The sequence below is a fragment of the Ctenopharyngodon idella genome, chromosome 24 (genome assembly GCF_019924925.1).
Source record: "Ctenopharyngodon idella isolate HZGC_01 chromosome 24, HZGC01, whole genome shotgun sequence".
NCBI classification, from domain to species: domain Eukaryota; kingdom Metazoa; phylum Chordata; class Actinopteri; order Cypriniformes; family Xenocyprididae; genus Ctenopharyngodon; species Ctenopharyngodon idella.
This window is the reverse complement of record NC_067243.1, coordinates 7500288-7523906: the sequence shown is the minus strand read 5'-3', so window position 1 is coordinate 7523906 and position 23619 is coordinate 7500288. Positions and strand designations below refer to the sequence as shown.

Below are 23619 nucleotides of genomic sequence, written 5' to 3'. Positions count from 1 at the left end.
GGATGATTTAGCTTTTTTACATTCTTTGCCAACTAATTTTTAAATAAGTATATATCAATTTAAGCTCACAGATTATGCCTGTATAATTCATATGTGGTTATTATTAACCATACATGCACAAGGCTGCTTTTTCACCTCTTATGACAGACGATAAACAGGAATTGCATTAGTCTTATCCAGAGGTCACAGACAGTAAAAAGGGAGCTTGAGAGGCATGAATCATATGGGTTTCATTTTGGGTTTTGGGTTTGAGCACTTGGCCTTTACCATGGTAACCATAGTTACAGTTAATGACTTATTGTTATTAGCATTAGTTATTGTTATCGACCCAATATTTGCTCGAATTGGCCAATTAACAGAAGAGCTTATTGCGCCTATAGTGTGGGAGATCCAAACTTACCCATGGATAGAGTCTGTTTTTTATTTCATTTTTATTTAAGAAAAAAAAGGCCAAGCCCAAAATGGCTAAACACTAAGTGTTTAATTGTCTTGACCATGAAATTAGGAAATTAGCTAAATTTAAGCAAATGCACTACTTCAAAAGCCACTGCTGTCTCAGAAAAACATCAAAGACAGAAATAAGTTTTGGGAGAATATGGGAAGCCGTGTGTGGAGCGATGAATCACAATGAAACACGAGTTGCATGGTGATTCTCCAGAGCGATGTCTTCAAAAATCTGCTGAGAAATATAATAATAAATGCATCTCTATCACACTGAAGCATGGAGGAAGAGTGCCATTGTGTGGGGAGCCTTTTTAGCTGCCGGTATTGGTGAGATACTTCACTGTGAAAAGTCATTCGATGCTTTGGAGTACAAGAGGGTATTGCAGAATGGCTTGCTTCCCACAAATGAAAAGTTATCTAAAGAGGAATGATCAAATGTTATTTTTCAACAAGACAATGATCCTGCCCAAATAGCAGTTTTGAACCCTACAGTGAATATTTGGTCTCACATTAAGCTCAAACGAACTGAGAGACATTTAATCATCTACTCATAAACTCTTAGAAGCCATTAACACTGACTCTTCCTGTAAGAAGATTATTCTGTGCTGAGTTACTTTATCTACATTATTTGCAATTCTTGCTAATTTCCTGACCAGTGATTTGTGATTAAAATGATCATTAAAGGACCACTAAATGTTTTGCCATTTTTGGCTTGGCCCATGTTTTTTCCCCAGGAGTTTTGTGAGGTAGTGTCAGAGCTTGGAGAAACATCAATTTCATGAGATTTCTAAAGTCGATCCAGTGGTTTTAAAGTCCATAAAATCAAGATGTACAATTCTTATTTTTTTTTTTTTTTTATGAAATATTGCAGTATTTATTATAAATGATTTATAGGCCTATGTGAAAACTTGCATACTTGATCCCCTTCTTATGGGTTTGTTTGAGTCTTGTTTTGAGCATTTGTGCCCAGCAGTGCTTAACATAATAAATCCTTAAGTACTGGTGTTGTCCCAGCTGCATTTAAAATTGCTGCTGTTACCCCCAGTACTCAAGAAGCGAAACTTAGATTTGGATCATTTAAATAACTATCAACCTATAAATCTTCCTTTCCCAACTAAAATTTGAGTTGTAGCTTTACAGTTGCATAATCATCTTTCTGTTGGTAATCTTTTTGAGCAGCTTCAATCTGGTTTTCGAAAATTTCATAGCACTGAAACGACCCTGCTTAAAGTGACTAACAACTTACTTTTGGTCTCTGATGCTGGATCTCCCACTATTCTTATTCTCTTAGACATTAGTGCTGCTTTCGACACAGTAGATCATACTCTTACTCAATCGCCTTGAAACAGTTTTTGGTATTTCCGGCACTGTCTTATTTACAGGTCTGATATTGGGTCAGTTTCTACTGGCATCCCTCAGGGCTCGATTTTAGGACCCTTACTTTTTAGTCTTTATTTAATCCTGCTTAGTCAACTCTTACAAAATTTGGGTATCAAGTATCACTTTTATGCTGATGACACACAAATCTATATCCACTGTAAACATGGTCAGAGTGAGGCTGTCTCATTGGTCACTAGATGTATCTCTGAGATAAAATCATGGATGGCTCAAAATCTTCTGTGCTTATACAGTGATAAGACTGAGGTCATGCTTATTAGGGCTGCCCAATGTCCTCTTATCATGGTTCTGTACTTGAGTTTCAGTGCAAATTAAGAAATCTAGGAGTTATTGTTATTATTATGTGCACATCATTTTTAAATTCACGTGCCCTCATAATATTTAATAAAAATAGCTTCCCCTCCCTCTTGCAAATGACAACAACCCAACCATCCAGTCAATTCCGAATGGACACAATCAAGTCACGCTTAATTTTTTCTTGTTCGAGAATCTGTTTCACTCGAATATACATCACAATAGTGAAAAAAAAAAAGACTTCCTGACTTTCAGTGGAGTTTTGTGTTTTGGTGAATAGTTGTCAGAGGGTTGTGATTTGGTTAGGGAAGGATTTGAGTTCTAGGAAACAGGTGTGATGAGCACCCTGGGGAGGAGCGTATGTGTGAGTATGTGATTATGTTCACAGAGCGAGGACACTGAATCAGATCAGGACCTGACTGAGAACAGGGTTTTGAGCAAAGATCAGATTAACCAGACAAAATCATCCCTTCCTCTCAACTCTGGCTACTTTAACCCAACCCGTTAGGGCCGTTCACACTGACAGCGACAAAGTGGTGATGTACTATAGAAGTTCAAACAGTGACACTTGACCTTACGACAGATAAATGAGTGACAGGCCAAATAGCCAATCAAATTGTTGCACTGAGAAGCCTTGTTGCCATCTGTCATTTTGTCTATCAAGCTTAACTGAACTTCTTTTTTTTTTTTGCCAAATTCCTTTTACTGTGGTTAAAAAGCTGTTATGGCACATGTAATTTGAATACTAGGTATCCAGAGTGGCTGTTTAATGGAGTTTTGTTTGTTCCATTGGCAAAAATCATCCAGTAATCTAAAAAAATACAACCGTGTTCTCGATCTCAAAAAATGTCAGTTGTCATTGTCTGACATTGACCCTTGTTAATGTTTTCAATAGTCAATGTTTGATCAGAGAACATGCATAGAGCACTCAAATAAACAGAAGCTCAACCATACTTGCTTAAGGCACGAGAACAAACCTCATTGGTTCTTGCAGAAGCTCAAATGTGCTGCTTGACATGCAAGAATGAACCTTATTGGTTCTCGCATGTTAAGCAAGCATGCTTGAGCTTCCGTTTACCAAATTTGAGTTCTCTGTATGTTTATATGTGAATAAAAGCCTAAATTCTGTTCATCATCTGTCTTGTCTTAAGGTCAATTGGATTTGATGGTCAAGAAGAAACACCAACTGCAAAGTGACTCGACAGTCTCCAGCGATTTAATCGCTGTCAGTATGAACCAGGCTTTGGTCAGATGTCTGATGTGTGAGAGTCATTATAGACATACCATTCAAACATATCAGTGCTATCATATAATCCAAACACATGCATGCAGTACACAAACAAAATACTAACGCACAAATACCAAGCTGACGGTCATTCACCTCTGTGCAGTTGCGTGTGAAAATGGCATTAGTGCATTTGTAAAATAACAGGTGGTGTGAGTGTGTGACACACTCGATGACACAAAAAGTTGTTTTGTTGTGCGATAAGTCTGTGTTATGTAGCTGGCGTGAGTCGGACAGACAGACAGAGAGCTATGGGAGCATTTTGCCTCAGGTGTTTGGTATGAGACACACATAATCTCTAGTTTCAGCCAGACAGGTTTAAATATACACCTCTACTAGCCCTGTGCCCAAACACTCCCAGAGCGGTTTGACTCTCTCTCAAGTTCAATGAAGCTTTATTGCACAGGGCTGTATTTCACTTGTGCACATTAGCTCTGGCGCTTTAGAGATGACAGTAACATTATTTAGTGCTTTATCATAAACCAACAGATGATGCAAGAGTTTAAGGATGAGCAAAACTACATATTGTCAGTGCAAACAAGGCAACAATGCCTGAACAACTAATCGACAAATTGGTATTAAAGTGACAGTTCATCCAGAAATGGAAATTCTGTCATCATTAACTCACCCTTATGTCATTCTAAACCCATAAGACTCAGATTTATTTTTGGATCACAAATGAAGATATTAATTTGATATTTACATCTCTCAGGTTTCATTAAAAATATCTTCATTTGTGTTTTGAAGATGAACGAATCAGGTTTGGAATGACATAAGGGGGTGAGTAAATGATGATAGAATATTTATTTTTGGATGAACTATCGCTTTAAGGAAGACCAGTGTGATTAGGCTGGTGTGCACCTGACTGCATTTTTAGGGGGCGTTTACATAAGACGTATTCTTGCTTTCAAAAAAAAAAAAAAAAAAACATAAAGGGATAGTTTTTTTGTCATCACTTACTCACCCTCAAGTTGTTCCAAATCTGTTTGAGTTTCTTTATTCTGTTGAACACAAAAGAAGATATTTTGAAAAATGTTTGTAATCAGACAGTTGACGGTAGCCATTGTTTTCCATAGTAGGAAAAAAACACTATGGAAGTCAATGCTTAACGTCAACTATCTGGTTACCAACATTCTTCAAAATGTCTTCTTTTGTGTTCAACAGAAGAAAGAAACTCAAACTCAGGTTTGGAATAGTGTTGCCAAAGTACCGACTTCGATACCAAGTCGGTACTGAAATATTAAAAATGTGATGCTTTGAGTGCTGTTGAGCAAATTCATAAACACTTCTGATTGGCCATTGTGTTCACGCGCTCATCAGATATGTCTGTGATTGGCTTCAATGATCAACGCACGGGAGTGTTTGAATTTGAAAGCGGGAGCATTTGAAAGCAGGCCAATCAGAAGTGTTTACGAATCCTCTCAACAGCGCTCAAAAGCCGTGTTTCTACCGCAGGAACTTTTCCCAGGAACTTTGGGGTGGTACTCAGTGTGTTTCGACCGCAGGAACCAGGGTCTAAATCAAGTTCCGGGTAAATAATTCCCCCTCTGAAAGTGCCTGCTCGCGAGGAAGTACTTTTTCAAAGTTTCTGAACTTTCGGGGATGGGACTTGGGCGCTGAACATGCTGATTGGTTGAGTTCATGCAACATTTTGATTGGTTGACTCCACGCAGCATTTTATTTCAACCATCATTTTTTCTAAAGTCTGTTGCGGGGCGTGCAGTAAGAGTTGTTTGCTATTCAAATCAACAATGGAGTTTAAAAAATACGACCGATGGACTGACGATGAGGTTCAGGCTTTATTAAAGGGTTAGTTCACCCAAAAATGAAAATTCTGTCACTTATTACGACGAGAATATTTTTGGTGCGCCAAAAAAACAAAATAACGGCTTATATAGTGATGGCCGATTTCAAAACACTGCTTCAGGAAGCTTCGGAGCGTGTCGAATCAGCGGTTCGGAGCGCCAAAGTCACGTGATTTCAGTAGCTTGGTGGTTTGACACGTGATCCGAATCATGATTCAACACGCTGATTCATAATGCTCCGAAGCTTCATGAAGCAGTGTTTTGAAATCGGCCATCACTATATAAGTCGCTATTTTGTTTTTTTGGCCAAAAATATTCTCGTCGCTTTATAATATTAATATTGAACCACTGTACTCACATGAACTGATTTAAATATGTTTTTAGTACATTAATGGATCTTGAGAGAGGAAATGTCATTGCTGGCTATGCAGCCCTCACGGAGCCATCGGATTTCAACAAAAATATCTTAATTTGTGTTCCGAAGATCAACGAAGGTCTTACGGGTGTAAAACGGCACGAGGGTGAGTAATTAATGACAGAAATTTCATTTTTGGGTGAACTAACCCTTCAACTATACAATTAATATTACATTTTTGCAAGACTAAATCATTGTATAAACCTATAACAGTTGTTGTTTTTCCCCACAGAAAGTGTATTTCACAGAAAGACAAATGCTGAATCCCATTTATCATACTATCTCTCCAGTGTAGTATGTGAGATTGAGATTGTGTATTATTCATAATAAAAAAGGTATGTCAAAGTCAATGCCATCTGTGAAGTCTTCTATACCTCTTTTTAGAGTCCTTCTTGAACAATCATGCTTATTGAAAGCTTTGATTTGGTCTGTTCTGCAATATGTAATTCTTTAGATGCACATCTCTGTACCTCTAAGCAATTTGCATTTCTTGTTAAATGTCAGTCCAAGATGGTAGATGATCAAAAATACCTGCAGCTGTTTAAAAAGTACCCACATTTGGCTGGTTATTGGTGTTAATTTTATACTGTAGATGCATGACTCCAATAAGAACCGAATATACCAATGAAAATCTAAATATTGCCACTTGGAAGCACACAGCATCTCCTCAGCATTGCAATTGGGTGCCATCCAATATATTCACTTGTAACAGCAAGATTTAGGAGAAGGATTCAGTAAGAAAGTACTTTTGTTGCCTGCGGCAGGCAAAGGTGCCGTGGAAAATCAATTTCTGCAGTTTGAATGGTGTTTTTACTAGTTGATTACTCATGCACATCCTTAGTATGTAAAAGCATGTGAATTGGGATTCAGTGAAGTACATGATCATCTCCACAGTGATGAAGGGGTCATGTGTCGTAGAATTTTGAGTTTCAGTCATAGTGACATCATGACAACAGCATCAGCAGTTCCCATAGCAACAAAAGGTGCCAGTTAGCTCAAGGCTACTCTGAGTGAAGTGCAGATAATCCTGGCAGGGTCTGCAAAAATCGTCTCCAAAAACCCTTTCTGAACTCCATGATGTCTTTTCATTTGATGTTGACTTGAAACTCTGAGTCAAACGGCAGTCTTTTACATACTGATCCAGGATCTGTTTGTGTGTCTTTCAGCGGATAACGCGCACCATCTGCCTGTCGTAGCACCTCAAGACTTAAATGTGATTTACTGGCATGTTTTATGATCTGTTAATCCACAGAGGGAATATTAGGCTTAATAATAGAGGGTGATATCATACATGATGTCATCGCCGAGACGTCTTCTCCATCATGATGACGGCATGCTTCTCTTTAAGTGATCCCTTTGGAAATCCTGATATCAAAAACATGTTTCCTCCAGACAGACTGCCCTGATTTGCCCTAATTGTCATGGAGATGGTTCGTCCTTGCTGTCATTGAATAGGAATTTGCTGGAATTGGCTCGGTTCTCACGAGGGTTCTTTTTGTGTTGAGGTCTTGCCTGCTCCGCCCACTCTCTAAGCCACACCCACAGCACATTAGCCCCACCCCTGCTCTGCTTCAAATCAGCTGCTGAAATCTTGTCTGCCGTCTCAGGCTGCATGCAGAGACTTTTATAAGTTTCCAGACTCAGGCCACCCTGAACTGCAGTTGGCTTGGCATGAGGGTCAGGAAGTGAAATGAATGAACTGGATTTCATACAAACTATCTGCTGGAAATAATACAAAAAAAAACTTTAGATCTTTACAAAACCACCTTAGGATAAAAGTAAGAGAAGACGTTATCAAACAAGCATGAGTGAGTGAGAGATACAGCCCACGGGCGTTCAGAAGAACAGAGGGAATGTGAGAAGCCAAAGGAAAGAGAGACAGACTACAAGAAAGAAAGAGTGGAGGTGGTTTGAGGTTGGCATTGAGAGCCGTGTAGGCTGAAATTGTGTTAATGCTGATATTTTAGAGCTCTAGTGCTACCACTCGTTCACTCTAAAGTTTCCCATCAAGGTTGCATAATTGCCTGCCCATTAACACATGCACACTCATACATAACCGAACAAAGGGTTTTGAGCTGTGCATGAAGCTTTCAGGCTGAAACACAATCTCAGAGCCAGCTTTTTTTCCTTTCATTCTAGTTTTTCCATATTTGTGGTGTATTTTTGAAGGCTTTCTATTCCCAATTTGGCCATTAGGCAGACTTTGTTAGTATAATACAGAGTTGTTTATAAACACGCAAAGACGACTGATTTACACTTGAAGTAAGCATTAGTAAGTACTAATTTGTTGATTTGCTTAGAATAAGTTTGACATTTAAACTAGGCTTGAGCATTCAAGTGTTGTAAGTGTTTTGAAATGTCGTTATAGGTACATGTATTCATCCCGAACCATCACGGATCGGTGCATACAGTCAGGCGACAAATACAGTCAGTCACAGGCTATCCACACTCCAATCCAGAAGGGCGTGTGTGCGGTAATGCAATGCTGTTTGCTAACTGCCACAACAGGAAAAAGAGCAGGAGAAGAACAGACGATCTATGCGCTAACTCAGAACGGTTCAGATGGTACGCAAGAGCTTGCTAACCTATATGCGGGGTTTGGTTAATTTTAAGCTCCACAAGCTTCACGGAAAGGAAACCAGGATGACAGAAAGCGCCATCCTGTTTGTTTTCTTTATTTTACAAAAGCGCAATGTTTTGTTTTTATTGTGAGTTTAAACACGTAAAAGAACTTTACAGTTTCGAATGATGTCTTACTCTTATCTGTATGACCATTAGTGTTGTCAAAAGTACCGGCTTCGATACCAAGTCGGTACTGAAATTTTAAAAATGTGACACTTTGAGTACTGTTGAGCGGATTCGTAAACACTTCTGATTGGCCATTGTGTTCTAGCATTCATCGGGTATGTCTGTGATTGGCTACAATGATCAACGCATGGGAGCGTTTGAAAGCACACGGAAATGTTTGAATTTGAAAACGTTTTGAAAGCAGGAGTGGGAGCGAATGAGCAGAAATCTGTGAGAAATATAATGACCCAAAGACAAAAGAACTGATATAAACAAGCTGTTGTGTAGGAGCAATAGCCTTGTGGGCAGCACTGTGTCATATGCCATAGCTGTGCGCAAGGCGACCCGCATTCAAGTCTCAGGTCGAGGTTCAGGCTTATTTGTCTATTGACGTCATTGGCGACTAGTCGATGTCGACTCGACTTTAATCACATAAATGTCAACTTTTAAAAAATCTGAAGTCACTCAGCCCCTAGTCGCTAGTGCTCTGCGCAAGTAAATAGCGAAACTCTTTTCTTCTTTGGTCAGTTTTTTCTTTTTGCAACCGTTTGAACAGAATCACATTTATATCTAGTTACGCATAGCGTTTCCAAGTTGTGTGCATGAAATAGATGCTGAAAGAGTAAAAATCTTCATCAAAAAAATGCTAGTTTCTTAGCGCTAGTCAATAAAACAGTTTTGACTGACCCAGAAAATAATAATTTTTTTGCTTTCTCACTCTCAGCTGTATGTTCTTGGTTGGTGAAATTTCATTGCATCAATAAAAACATCTTATTTAATGGCACAGACATTTCAAGGTAACTTTATTGCCCTCTTGAGTTCTTGAGGTTTATTACCTCTACATTAACTAAAGAACACACATCAAGTATGTACAGCAGGACTAATCCGATGGATAAGCATTTGCGTTCCTGCATGTTTTCAGCCATTTTATGTTCAGAATAGCACACTACCGTTTCTATTTTCTGTAAGCATAAATTACCTGGATAATGTGCAGTATACAACACTCATGAGATACTGTATCCCACAATGTCATCCTCCATTTCTAGTCAGGCAGAATTGGAAAAACAACTTGTTTTCCAAGATGCTAATTCGACTCTACGTTAAATTAAACATTGAGGTAATGTGATTACCATGGCATACTAATGCACTTTTTAAAAAAGCTGTGCAGTAAGCAGCTAGTATCCTGAAGCTTGTTAATTATACAGGCTCATTTAACCCACAGGGACTTCCTGTCGTTTACCCAACAGGAAGTGATGTCAGAACCCCCACCCTATCTTATTACTCCCATAGGAAGCGATTATTCTAATGGGTGTGTGTGTGTTGGTGCTCATATAAACAGTTGTAGCACAAACTCACATTCTCTGACCTCTCTAGTGTAAATATTAGTCCTGCTCCCTTATAAGCACTAACGGTGACTCAGCCCAATGGAAGACGCCTTATATAGAATTGTGCGTGCGTTGTTTAGGTGTCTAGCAGAGGTACTTCCCTACATGTGAAAATATGGACTTGCTTGTCTTTGTCTTGCTTTTCTGTTTATCTCCAGGGAGATTTTGAGGTCATAATGCCATAATTGGTTCTGGATGCTGATTGGCTGATAGTGAGGCCATTATGGCGACAGAGGAATGCAGGAATGAGATCTGTTTTCTCAAAGCCACATCCTGTGAGCACACTGAACCCAAAAAACGCCTGATCTCTGTATTAAATCGGCATCGATGGTTGAGAAATGGTTAAAAGCGTTAAGTGAATCAGCCAAATGGCACTCAAAATCCAATTACTGCAAATAAAATGATGCCCTTGCAAAGACCTCTCTCACACACGCACTTGAGTGGGTGACAGCGCTGAATTCCTCTGGTTTCTATCACTGTAGCTGCTGTTTAGTCTTAGACACGGTTGGAATGTGCCGTGGCATGAGAACATGCTATCAACACTCACACAAAGGTTAGCGAGACGCACAAACATCTGAGTATATGTGTGAATCACGTTTCAGTTGTTCTTTAAACAGAACAGTGTGTCCCTAACACATCTGAATATTTATGAAGCAGCGTTTCTTCTTCGTATTATAGTTCTGCTGCTCTAGTGTGCATCTCTTTGTCAGGTCTGGCTTTGAAAGGAGGAGGGGAAGTTTTCGGTTCGGATTAGAGCAGTTTGTGTTGGTTCGAGGGGGTTGACGTTATTGGTCGTCCAGGGAAACCACAGAAAAATCACACAACTATAACGCTGCACCAATATGGCATTTGCTTATTTGGTATTTTGATATGATCAATTTCAGATGAACCTGTTGATAAAATGTTATGTTAAAAAAAAAAAAAGGTTTTTATGCTCATTTACCTTATTTGTCATCATCTAATGCTGACTTAAAGTTAATCTTTAAAAACACTAATAATTTAATAATGTTGTTAAATATAATCTCCAGCAGATCTCAAAATTGACATCCATTTTTCATACTGTATATTATAATGTTGTGATGCCTGAATTCACTTTATTTTTATACATATTATTTTTTAATATATAGGCCATTTTTTTTTAAATTTATTTACCAGGGTTTGACATTAACACCCACCCAATGCGGGTGTATTTCAGCAGTGGCGTGTAATGCAGTCACTCCTACTAGCAACTTTGGTGGGTTGAATTTTATGTATAATATATACATTTTTTATTTATAGTTTATATTTATATGATACATATCGATACTGAAATATCTGAAATGCTTCCAATACTAATTTTCCACAGAATAGATACACGATACCAGCTGCGCTCTCTCTCATCTCTCCGACAGCGAGTTGACACACAAACCCGCCTTCCCTCACTCACTCGTTTCATTTGCTCCAGATGAATATTGTTGGTGTTACAGGGCTTTAATTTCGGCGTGGGATTGGGAGTATTGCGCATAATTTGAAGAGTGTTCACATAATCACAGTCAGTTATGTTTTAAGTGAACATAAACAGTTGAGAAAGAAAACACATGTGTAACAGAATAATGGATCAGTGCGTCAGGTCTTAAAGTGACAGCAGCCTAATAAACCTGCTGCCAAATTATGAGGTAATATTAAAAATATCTATATGGGAGTTTTTCCCCATGGTATCAATGTCAAAATTGTGGCCAGTGAAAATGCTGAGTGGCTAGTAACTTTGGAAAACCACTAGCCACAGTGGCTGGTGAGCAAAAAAGTTAATGTTAAGCCCTGTTATTCACTATCACCTTTTTAGTTTTTAGTATTTTCTTTTTAATTTATTTAGACGAATTTTAATTAAATCACCTGTTTATTGGTTATTGATTATCACTGATTGTTTTGCTCAGACTTTCAATATCAGTGCATTCCAAAAAAAATCTAAAATCTTAGTAGTTTTAAGGCCCATAATTGCTGTAATTCTATGAAAGTAATGACGTCCACGCCACAACAAATAACGACAAAGGGGAACAATATCATTGGAATTACTTTCAGAATGATTTTTTCCAGCTAATGAACAATTAAAAACATTAAAAGCGAATCAGAATCCATCTTGCTTTAAAGAGCTCAAGCATTTAAAGTGGTAGGCGACAAAACTACAGTGTGCGCTTATAACAAACAGAAAATTATCACTAGGGCTGCAACAACTATTCGATAAAATCGATAATAATCGATAATGAAAATCAACGACAACCAATGTCATTATCGATTAATCGCGTCTGCCCACCGTGCAAGGAAAACGTCCGCCAGTTGGCATCAAATTACAGCACTGAATAACATTTCAATGGACAAAATGCATCTAAAAACAGTGGAGGAAACAGAGCGAGCTGCTGTGACGTGATCCAGGCTGCCCAAAACATGAGAATTCTTGCTTTTTAGCTCCAAGCTAATGCATTAGCACAATGTTTAACATAGCTTGCCCTGTCAGGCGCTTCGACAAATGCGTGTGCTGTTTAATGTGTGATACTGTATGTTTCCTCAGCGCAAAACTTTCATTTTACGGTTATATCCTTATCTGTAAGTGTTACAAATTCACACAAGTATTTCCATTTTGCATGGATGTTCGTCCTGACAGTCTGCGTTAAACTTCAAACAGATGGGAGTCGGGACGCATTAGGGAATAATATTCAGCGAAAAAATATTCATTTTGCTGACATATCTGTTGTTGGATGTTAAATTTAGGTTTAAAAGTTAACATGTAATTCAAGTATTTTATGAGAGTGGTAACTGTAAAAGGGATTGGGCACGTTTGTTTGAAGGACAGCATTGGCAAGATGTTGGATAGTGTGTTTTGTCAATAAAATAAGAAAAAAAGAAAGGCTTTTTAATCAGATTAATCCAATAAATGATCGGCCAACTAATTGATTATCAAAATAATCATTAAAAGTTATCGGCCATTAGCATGAACGCCAATATAGTTATAGTTATTTTGGGGTGAACAGGCTTTTTGGCTACTAGCCCATTAACTTCCTGATTAAGAGGGCACATCTTGGCTGGAATAAGCTGAATCAGTGCCGACAGTAAACGGTCTGACTACGTGAGACTAGAGTTTAGGGTCTGTTGTGGTTCAGGTATTGATTACTTGATGAAACATACAGGCTGAGTTCAAAGCCTCTGTGTGTGTGTTTGAATTCTCACAGTATTTCCTCAGGACAGCTGCTTTGACCGGCTTAATGTGTGCAGGAAGATCACAGGCCATGGTGGCCCCCAGGGGCCCGGTGTAATCCTGAAGGCTTTTTGTGTCATCCGACTTACCCAGTCCTGCTCTGTCCTGCCCTGCTCAGGGTGGCCTGTTATTGCAGCTGTGCAAGAGGATGCTGGAAATTATGCCTATATCAGCCTCTCCCTCTCCTACTGGAAAATCACTCTCTTATTCTTAATATTTTCATAACAGAAACGGCGACATCCATAATGTGACTCATTTCCGAGTCGGACTGAATAGTTAGTGGGAAATAATGAAGGGTGGGACTTGATCAAATGCATCAGGATTTGATCACGAAAAGCAATTCGGTTAAATTCAAATTTGTTTGTATAGTGCTTTTCATTTTTAATGCAAATCGTTTCAAAGCAGCTTTACGAAGAATAGTGCATGCAATCCCCGACGAGCAAGTCAATATCACAGAGGCAAGGAAGATATAAGCGGTTTGAGAAAGAAACCTTGGTAGGAAGCAAGACAAAGCAGGCTATAATATTATTAGATGACAATATTTTTCTGTGCCTCTGCAGAGTTGGTTACATCAGCAGAAAGGAAAGGTCTTTTCAGAAGCAATGAAACTTATTACATTTTGATTTTTCCTTCAGAATAACATGAAGAGTCATGCATTGCATAAGAAGATGGGATAGTTCACCCAAATTAAAAAAAATACATTTAAAAATTCATAATTTACTCACTGTCCTGTCTTTGCAGATCCATACAACCTATTTTCTTCGATGGAATGCATGCTTATTTTTCACAATGTTTGACTGCTCACGATATTGGAATTTCCAACTTGAAAAATATCGAAGATACCTTGAAAAATATTGACATTCGATGCCATTTCCGATACCACTGGGAAAACTGCCATATATACCACCAAACAGATAATTTGTAATTTGTTTTTGATAACTTTTGTTGTAATACCTTACACGCAGCACAGGGAGGCTTAATTTGAGTCGTTGAACTACATTTACAAAAAAAAAAAAGACAAGTAAACAGTAATATAATAAGAACAAATAAACAAATTGCAAACGATAGCACAAATAAATACAATAGAATAAATAGACAAATAAACATGGCTTTAAGTTTTGATTTAATTTTGTATTTGACCATTTAAGCTCAATAAGTGACAAAAAAGAAGTTAATTTGGTACTCGCGAGCTGTTTGAGATGCGGCTTTATGTGCGCGCCACTTCGTCCCCTAAGGTTCTATCTGGATTCTGAGCGGTTTTGAGATAATGAGCTTCAAAGTTTTTGCATTTCATATACCAAAAGCTATATGGGGAACAAGTTTCTTTCAATCATGAAAGTGACAGGGACCCTAAAAGTATTCTAACTGTACAATATATCAAAATCCTCTCAAATTTGTAAATGGGGATTTTTGGAACGGGTCAAACGCAGATAGAACCTTCTAATTCTAAAAAAACACTTTTCGCTCGGAATTATAAGGTTCTATCTGCCAAAAAATTAATTGAAGCAATAATTTTCAAGAAACACAAACAGTTTACTTAAAATATGTTTTAAAACACAAAATTAGTGTTGTAACAATGTGTTGACATGCATGAGAAAGTTAAATTTAATGGCTTTTATGACATTTATTTCATATTTTAAATGAATATTTTTTTCTTGTTCAAGTTAAGCATAAAAGGCAGTGCTAAATATTTTGTCCAGTGCAGATGTTAAATTTAGGTATAGGAATATGATGGGCAATTTAACACATTGCAGGAACAATTTAACTTTTAAGTTTCCTTTTGTTTAGATAGAAAGCAGCTACTGTAATACATCTGAGCAGGACTTTATTCCACAGAAAGTGGGACATGTAAAATGGCTTTCTCTCTAGACATCAGTATGGCTGAACGTTTATTGTTGTAATTAAGACCCCATCAATTAAATTATTATCTATTTGACCTTTAAGGCTTAATATTGTAAAATTCAAGACATTTTAAGACTAAAAAACTGCAAGAAAACAGACAAAGGTGTTTAGCAAAGTTTAATAAACATTGAAAAATGTTTCACTGACTATATATAATTAAAAATATTTCACATTTAAAATATTTAAATTATTTAAACTATGCAACAACTCAGTTTTTACCAACAATGTAAAATTTAACATTTGATCTCACTTAATCTAGTATACACTTTAATCCAGTATGCCATAGGGCAGAGCTTTATAGCTATACAGCTCAATTCAAGTACACAGGATGGATCAAGGTTAAAACATAACCTAATACATAACTTTCCCTCATATGACAATGGCGTGACTGGAATAAAGCAAATAGACTACAAAACTCGAACCTATCCTCTTAATAGCGCTGTCGGCTAACGTTAACGTGGTGTCTAACTGAAAATAACTCCTCAGCAACAGATAGCTACAGCAAAACACACAAAAAGACTTAGAATTTGGGCTGCTGTCATTGACAAGATCATAAATAAAATAGTCGATCATGATGTTTCTAATAAACATCGTGTTGTGTGAAATTATTTGGTCTTCTCTTCACCGATTTAGCGTTTACTGGGCTCTCTTCCGCGGCAACGTGACAAAGAATGCTGATGCTGATTGGTCCTCGTGTGTGCATTCGAAGTGCTGATTGGATAGAACCTTATAGAACCAAGTTAGAGTGCGACTTTGTAGATAGAACCTTTTTGTTTTCTAAAAAAAAAGTACCAAAATGTACACAACTTAAAAAAAGAAACATCACATAATGTAAATAAGTTGTCACAGAATATGAATATGTGAATAACTCAATTTTGACAAAAATGTCAGATAGAACCTCATAATTCCAAGGGGACGACTTATATAGATCAGTGGTAAGTGTGCTTTTTGGTGTGAGCCTGAAACCTGACTAAAATTATACACAATACAAGCACTATTCAACTGGAGCCTATGAGACGAGTGAGTGAGAGGAGGCGGGTGTGTCTCAATTCGCCATTGGAGAGAAGAGAGAGTGAGAACGTGCAGCTGGTATCAATGTATCGATACTGCAGAAAAAAGGAGTATTGGAACCGTTTCAGATATTTCAGTATCGATGCATGTTGAAGTATCGATATTTTTGACAACACTACAACCGACTAGTCAATTAGTGCATTTGACTGGTTGTTTACCACCACTACAGCCATACGCATTCATATGGAGAACTGTTGCATCATACCATCTTTTTTTTTTTTTGTACCCCACCACGAGTATTGTTTTTAGACGGTGTGTCAGGTTTAAAAAAAGGTTTACAATCGCAATACAAACCCCTGCATTCAATTCTATTCTTTTGCACTCTGTCTGTTTTTTTGTTGTTGTTTTTTTTACATGAATCCTTTGCAAAGTTAAACCCAAAATGCATTGCGACGAGCCAAAGATGGTGGACAAAATGGGAGAAATGTATACTTAAAATGTATTTAATTAAAAAAATACTGATAAAAAGAAAAATGTTCAATTTTTAATTCCATTTCAACATTTTTTTTTTTTTTACCTATTTGTGTGCTTTTTTTTTTTTCTTTTTTTTTTTTTAATGACAAGCATCGCACAAAATCAGGCCAAAACGAAGATTGTTTGTTTCGGGTGTCCGAAACAGCTTTTCCAAAGCAAACTTTACAGAAAAGTTCACTCCAGTTGGTAAAACACCTTCAAATCATTGAGTCTGTCAAGGTCAGACACAAGTGAAGACATGAATACACTGAAGAGCTGCTTTATAGTAGAAATTGAAGTTGATATTCTAATTGAAAATGACACCAACACTGTTTTTTCATGTTTAATTTAATTTTTTTAATGTAAGAGCGGACGTGGCCATTTGTAATTTTAATGTGTCTGGCTTTGGTGTCAGTCGCTTCCAGTTATTTTTAGCTGTACAAAACAACTCATGCTGCTTGATATCGCAAACTGATATTTCATTCCAATGTATTGTCATAATTACAAACACACTGGTTTGCAGCGCAAATCATTTTACCTTTTTTTATGCACTGATTTACTTCTTGTTATTCACAATCACAGAAAATAGTTCCACATTTCAAAATTAGGTGGATACTGTAGATCTGATGCGGCTTGCTAAAGCAATCTATTTGAGTGCTGAATAAATAAACATGACGTGACTGTACTTGATTTGATTGCTGAATTGCAGCGCTCTTGCAAACATATCCACATATGATCTCACGCTTTCTTAACTGTTTTTTTTTTTTTTTCTCACTGCTGTCATTTTTGTTAATTTTGTTATTGAGAGGAAAGTGCGCAGTTTACATCTACATATTCATCTAGACACCGCTCTCAGCAGTGTGGGTGGCGTTGGAATGTTCCAGTATATCACTGCTCAGGTATTTCGAACTTCTTTTTACCCCTAAGCAAAGAACTTTGCCGTGAGTATATCAAGACCTGTAGTGTGCCATATAGAGTTGCTGCCTATAAAGAGAGTTCCAAATCACTAGTTTTTGGAACAGACCCGTATTGTTGCTCGTCTCAGTGATTTGGAGCAGCTGTTTGTGTTTGTGCTCGTATTATCTGTGTGCCATATTCATGAATTTTCTGTCCTAGTTGCATTAAAAATGTTTAGCTCTTCAGTGAACCTCAACTGAATTATTTCAGCCATGGGTTTGTCGAACATATGCGGAATCGTCACCTGCTGAGAGAGGGAGAGACTGGAGCGATAGAAGGAATAAAAGAATAAGATGAATCTATTGTGTAGTGAAGATGAGTCGGTTATGTAACTCTCCCATATGGAAGCTGCATGCACACTGCCGGGGGAAGCCAGCGCGTACGTGTGTGTGTGTGTGCGTGCTGCAGATCAGTTTCTCATTATTATTCACTGTGTGATTAGAGTAAAGCTTTGATCCTGTATTCAGCTCACTGAGGGAATCTGTCATCCCTTTGATGACACACACGCGCACAATGGTTACAGTCGGACTGAGCGTATTTTTCTCAGACCATTCTGTTAAACATGCTTTTGTTTCCTTCGGGATTCAGGCTGATTACCCCTCTTATTTGTGTTCGGGAAAAACAGTGAGGTGTGCGTTCAAGCGTTGTTAGGTCAGATTACAAGAAAATTGACTTGGCAGTTGCTTATATTACACAATCTTACAGGACAAAGGTGATCAATAAATCGTTTAAGGAGACAGGATATAAACAGGATATTTCTTGCTCTTTTGAAATAAGAGTTTAATCTATAATGTGTTTAACTCCACACATTTACATTTACATTACTTTTTTTTTTTAACTTGGTAGTCAGTTGCAGGTGGTTTTAGTGAGAGAGACATACTCATTCCAGAGCGAATTTGATTGGACAAAAATCTGTGCAGTGCGGTATAAGTCATCAATACCATTTTCAGAGAAAAGACAGACATAAGCAGACTTGGGCCGCATTTACACTGCATGGTTCAAGTGACCCAATTTCCGATTTCCCCACAGATCGGATACGAACGCGTAAGCAGGAAAAAAGCGCATGGATTCCGATATTCTCTGATCGGTTTCAGGCCTGATTCATATGTGGAAATAAATCTGATATGAATCGGATACGTGCATTTGTGCCTGCCGTGAATCAGTAAATCGTGTGCAGGATTTGTAAATCGAGGGAACGAAATAGTAAATCGTGTACACGATTTAGCAAATTGGGGGAACAAATCAGTAAATCATGCACACGATTTATAAATTAAGGGAACGAAATAGTAAATCGTGGGAACAAATTAGTAAATTGTGTACACGATTTAGCAAATTGGGGGAACAAATCAGTAAATCATGCGCACAATTTATAAATTAAGGGAACGAAATAGAAAATCATGCGCACGATTTAGCAAATCGAGGGAACAAATCAGTAAATCATGCACATGATTTATAAATCAAGGGAACAAAATAGTAAATTGCACGCACGATTAATAAATCGAGGGAACGAATCAGCAAATCGTGCACACAATTTATAAATCGAGGGAATGAATCAGCAAATCGTACACGATTTATAAATCGAGGGAACGAATCAGTAAATCGAGGGAACGAATCAGTAAATCGAGCGCACGATTTATAATTCGAGGGAACGAATCAGTAAATCGAGCGCGCGATTTATAATTCGAGGGAACGAAATAGTAAATCGAGCGCACGATTTATAAATTGAGGTAACGAATCAGTAAATTGAGTGCGCGATTTATAATTCGAGGGAACGAAATAGTAAATCGAGCGCACGGTTTATAAATTGAGGGAACGAATCAGTAAATTGAGCACGCGATTTATAATTCGAGGGAACGAAAGAGTAAATCGAGCGCACAGTTTATAAATCAAGGGAACAAAATAGTAAATCGAGCGCACGATTTATAAATCAAAACGAGCAGCGCATAAGGGTTAAAGTCACATTTTTATACCCAGATTGTACATCAGGCAGGATATTTCAGAAAAGTTTCACTGTCTTGAACTTTAAACCCCAGGAGAAATTTGAAATGCACATGCACTGCATGAAACCTTTAGATACCATGATGCATTTCTCTCAGTGAGGCACTATATGCGTGCACTCATCTCTGCACCGATTCAATCAGACAACAGGGAGCCATCCACCAGCAGCCATCAGTTCAGATTGAAGGAACGTAAAGACTCCACATGGCACTTTACATTACACTGATAGATAATGGTTTCTGTTGTCCAAGAACATCACCCTGAAGATCCCATTGGTCACTGAGTAACATCCCGTACTAGAGGATTCATTTAAACATTATTTAAATGCAGGCAGAGAGACTCCAAGCCGAGTAAAGAGCTTCTAATGTCATAATGGATCCTAATGTCTTTTCCTCTTAGCTTTCCAAAGACTCGGGTTTCCCAAGCTAATTTGTTTAGGAGATTGTGTTATAAGTACTCTCTCCCCGACTGTTTCTTTGTTGCTCATTCATGCATTTGTTGTTTAAAAGCCCATGGGTGCTGTTCGGCCTTTATAGCGGACAGTGATGAAGATGAATCTTTTATCAGGTGCAGATTATTTTAGACAGGTGCCAGCTGTGTTCAGGAAGCTGTAAAATCTACTTGATCCACCGGGTCAGGCTGGTTCTGAGGTTTGGAGCATCTCTGGGTCAAAGGTTTATTGGAATGTGGGCAGATGCGTATCGGATCTCAGGCTCAGGGGTTTGGGTCAAATGATTTTAATGATCTTAAAGGTGCTGTGGTAAGCGCTCTTAGCACTGAGAAATGTTTTTCCTCTAAGTTGTGAAGAAGAGTAATTTTGGAACCTGCATTTCAGGTCTGTGTGCATGAGCTTTTAGGTTGTCATGGTAACCCAACAAGACCTGCCAGTGGTGTTGAGTCGTTTCCAATCAGCTTTATACTAGTACAGAGAACGTTCATCCTGCTGTTCACAAACAACACAGTTCCGTTGGTTGTGGATCAAAAATAATTAGTTGTTTGGTTCTCTTTCTAGATCTGTTGATGTAATTGGCTATGTGTGTAGTGCCTATGAATATGTATTTTTGTCAAAGGCACAATAATACACAGATTTTATAACAGCTTTTTTTCCCTAGCACAGTTTATGGTGTTTCTTAGGGAAGTTTGTTTCCTCCAAGGAATAAAACCATTTGAAAGAGAATTGCGAATTTTAATTGAGAATTTTATCTCACAATTCTGACTTTTTTTTTTTCTTAGAATTGTAATATAAAGTCGCAATTCCGTGTTATGAAGTCCAATTCTGAGGACAAAGACGTGTTTATAACACACAATTGCAACTTTATAATACGCAATTCTGACTTTATAACACAATTGTGAGTTTATATCTTGCAATTCTGACTTTACATCTTGCAATTCTGACTATAACTCGCAATTGCGACTTTATATCTCACAATTCTGACTTTATAACACAATTGTGACTATCACAATTGCGAGTTTATATCTCGCAATTCTTACTTTATAACTCACAATTACAACTATATCTCGCAATTCTGACTTTATAACTCGCAATTGCGATTTTATATCTCACAATTCTGACTTTATCACAATTGTGAGTTTATATCTCGCAATTCTGACTTTATAACTCACAATTACCAATCTCGCAATTCTGACTATAACTCGCAATTACGAATCTCGCAATTCTGACTTTATGACTCGCAATTACGATTTTATATCTCGCAATTCTGACTAACTCGCAATTGCGAGTTTATATCTCGCAATTCTGACTTTATAACTCACAATTACGAATCTCGCAATTCTGACTATAACTCGCAATTACGAATCTCGCAATTCTGACTTTATAACTCGCAATTACGAATCTCGCAATTCTGACTTTATAACTCGCAATTACGAATCTCGCAATTCTGACTTTATAACTCATAATTGCGATAAAGCTGCTGTAATTCTTTACATACAAAATCTGATGTAACTGTATCCCTTCTCTGTCTGCTGAAACTGTACATTTTCTCTAGCTTCTGTTACTGTATACCTTCTAGTTACTGCTATAACTCAATAACCGCTCGAGCTGCTGTAAATCTGTATTTGCTCAATTTGCTTCATTGCCTGTATCTGCTCTAGCTACTGTAACTCTATATTTGCTTTAGTTTCTGATACTCTATACCTGCTTATTCTATAACCCCATACCTGCTTTTTAGCCCCAAATCATCTTTAATTGCTGAATCTATATCTGCTCTATTTTCTATAACTATACCTGCTTTAGCCACTCTTAATTCTATACATACATAAACTGCTATACCTTCTCTCTCTGCTCTAACTCTACATTTGCTCTAGCTTCTATTGCTATATAACTGCTCAGTCTTCTCCACCCATATATACCTGCTCTAGTTACTGCTGTAACTCTATATCTGTTCTCTCTGCTGTCATTTTTTATCTGTTCAGTCTGCTATAACTTTACATCTGTAACTCTATATGTTCTCTGCTGTAACTCTATCTGGTGTAGCTCCTCTAGATCAATCGGATCATTACCTACACACTGAACACCCCGCACATCTCAGTCACTGAGCACCACACACACTGGCGGCTCTAGAGAGAGTGTGAGGGTGGAGTTTAGATCCGAGTGGTTGGAGTGATGTCATCACTCAGGTATGTGAAACATGAGAGAGACTCAGTGAAGGAGCCAGAGAACTGAAATTGTACTGAGAAAGAGAGACTCATTACTATTTTGTCATATATTTGTTCAAATGTGTCATATTTTATTCATGCAGATCTAGTCCCCTGTATTAGCTTGGTGTTGTGTTCCTTTACTGGAGGGCTCAGTCATGGAGGTTTATCAATCAACCATTCTGGCATTTGAACCAACAATGTTTCATATCTGAAACAGCACTGACTGCTGGTCTACTTTCAAAGATTCTCAAGCTCTGGCCTTCAGAAGCAGGAGCCTTAAGGTTCTTCTCAAAATTGTGCCTGGTTCCTGCCTCTGTCTGCTGTCAGGAGGAGCATTTCATGAATAAACCACTCTGATTTTGTCTTTTTTTTTTTTTTTGCGAATGTGGCAGCATGTTCCTCAGCTAGACAGCGGTGCCATATTTCCTAGCACTATCCAAAAACACATCTCTAAAAAACATCACATCTGCCTGTTTGCCATTCTGTGCTAAGGACATCTGGTGTGACTGTGCACACATCGTCCAGCCCTCTTCGGACAAAGACTAGTTCTTTTAGCTTAGATCGTTTCTGCTAACTTCCTGGGTACAGTAACAGTTCAGAAAATATATCCCATCCTACCAGTATTATGGAGCCAAATCTGACTGAGACAATTACAAAGCATCTAAGTTTGGTTTTTATGTATTTGTGACAAACTTATTTTATATTTTTATATTTTAAGTATTGTTTAATAAAGCTATGAGTGCAGACTTGAGTCAACAAATCCTGAAAAAAGAACAGTGGAGGAAGATAGGAGAAGTGACATGAACTCTGAGGAGGGAAATGAAGGGTGGAGAGATGTTTCTCCATCTGTCTGAAAGCCATAAAGAGCTTCATTAACGCACGAGCTGCTGCATCCTCCTGAGAACGCTCTCCCTCTCTTGCTTCCTGTCTCTCTCTGTGTCTGTCTGTCTCTCATTAATCTCAGATGTTGTGCAATGGAATGTTGTTCTCAGTCTGCAGATGGATTTAGCAGAGAGCACAAAAATATATCTGCCCCTAGACACACACACTCACTCACTCACTCATACAGACATGACAATAGGAAGGAGCTCGGTTAACCCTCGGTATTGCAGCGGTCAAAGAAATAAGAGAAACATACAGCTGGGTTAGTAAATGTGTATGTGTGTGTGTGAAAGAGAGAGAGATTAGAGTGGGTTTCTCTGTGTTCCTAAATCCTGATTTAGATTATATGCAATTAGCTGGTCTGTAAAGAGATATTTATTATGTTTTAATAGATTTAAAGCTAATGAGGTTTTATAGATCTTATAGCTTTTTAGCTGTAGCAAGTCCAAACCCACATTTTCCAAACAGTAAATCTGTTTAGTATGATTAATCAATGCTAATTCTCTGTTTTTCGTCTGGAAGGCAGGTACGGACACAATTACATGTGAAGTAATTGATGGGCACTTTGTTTAATTGTTTTCAAATGTAGGCCTATTATAAAAGCATAATCATAAAGCTCCTATTCAGTATTGTGCAGCGAGTAGCCTAGTTCTGCC

At 37.9% G+C, this 23619-nt stretch overlaps 1 protein-coding gene across 3 annotated transcripts in view; it reads left to right on the top strand.

Annotated features, from left to right (window-relative positions):
• Window positions 1-23619, top strand: part of peak1 (pseudopodium-enriched atypical kinase 1) — a 42776-nt gene that overhangs the window by 791 nt on the left and 18366 nt on the right. The window contains exons 2-3 of one of the 3 annotated variants that reach the window (XM_051885280.1): window positions 5611-5747; window positions 5874-5976. The exons of 1 other annotated variant lie outside the window; for it this stretch is intronic. The gene's annotated coding sequence lies outside the window, so the exon portion shown is untranslated. Of the gene's footprint in view, window positions 1-5610; window positions 5748-5873; window positions 5977-23170; window positions 23226-23619 lie in introns of those variants that run through there. One more of the 3 variants, XM_051885282.1, reaches the window with a different exon arrangement.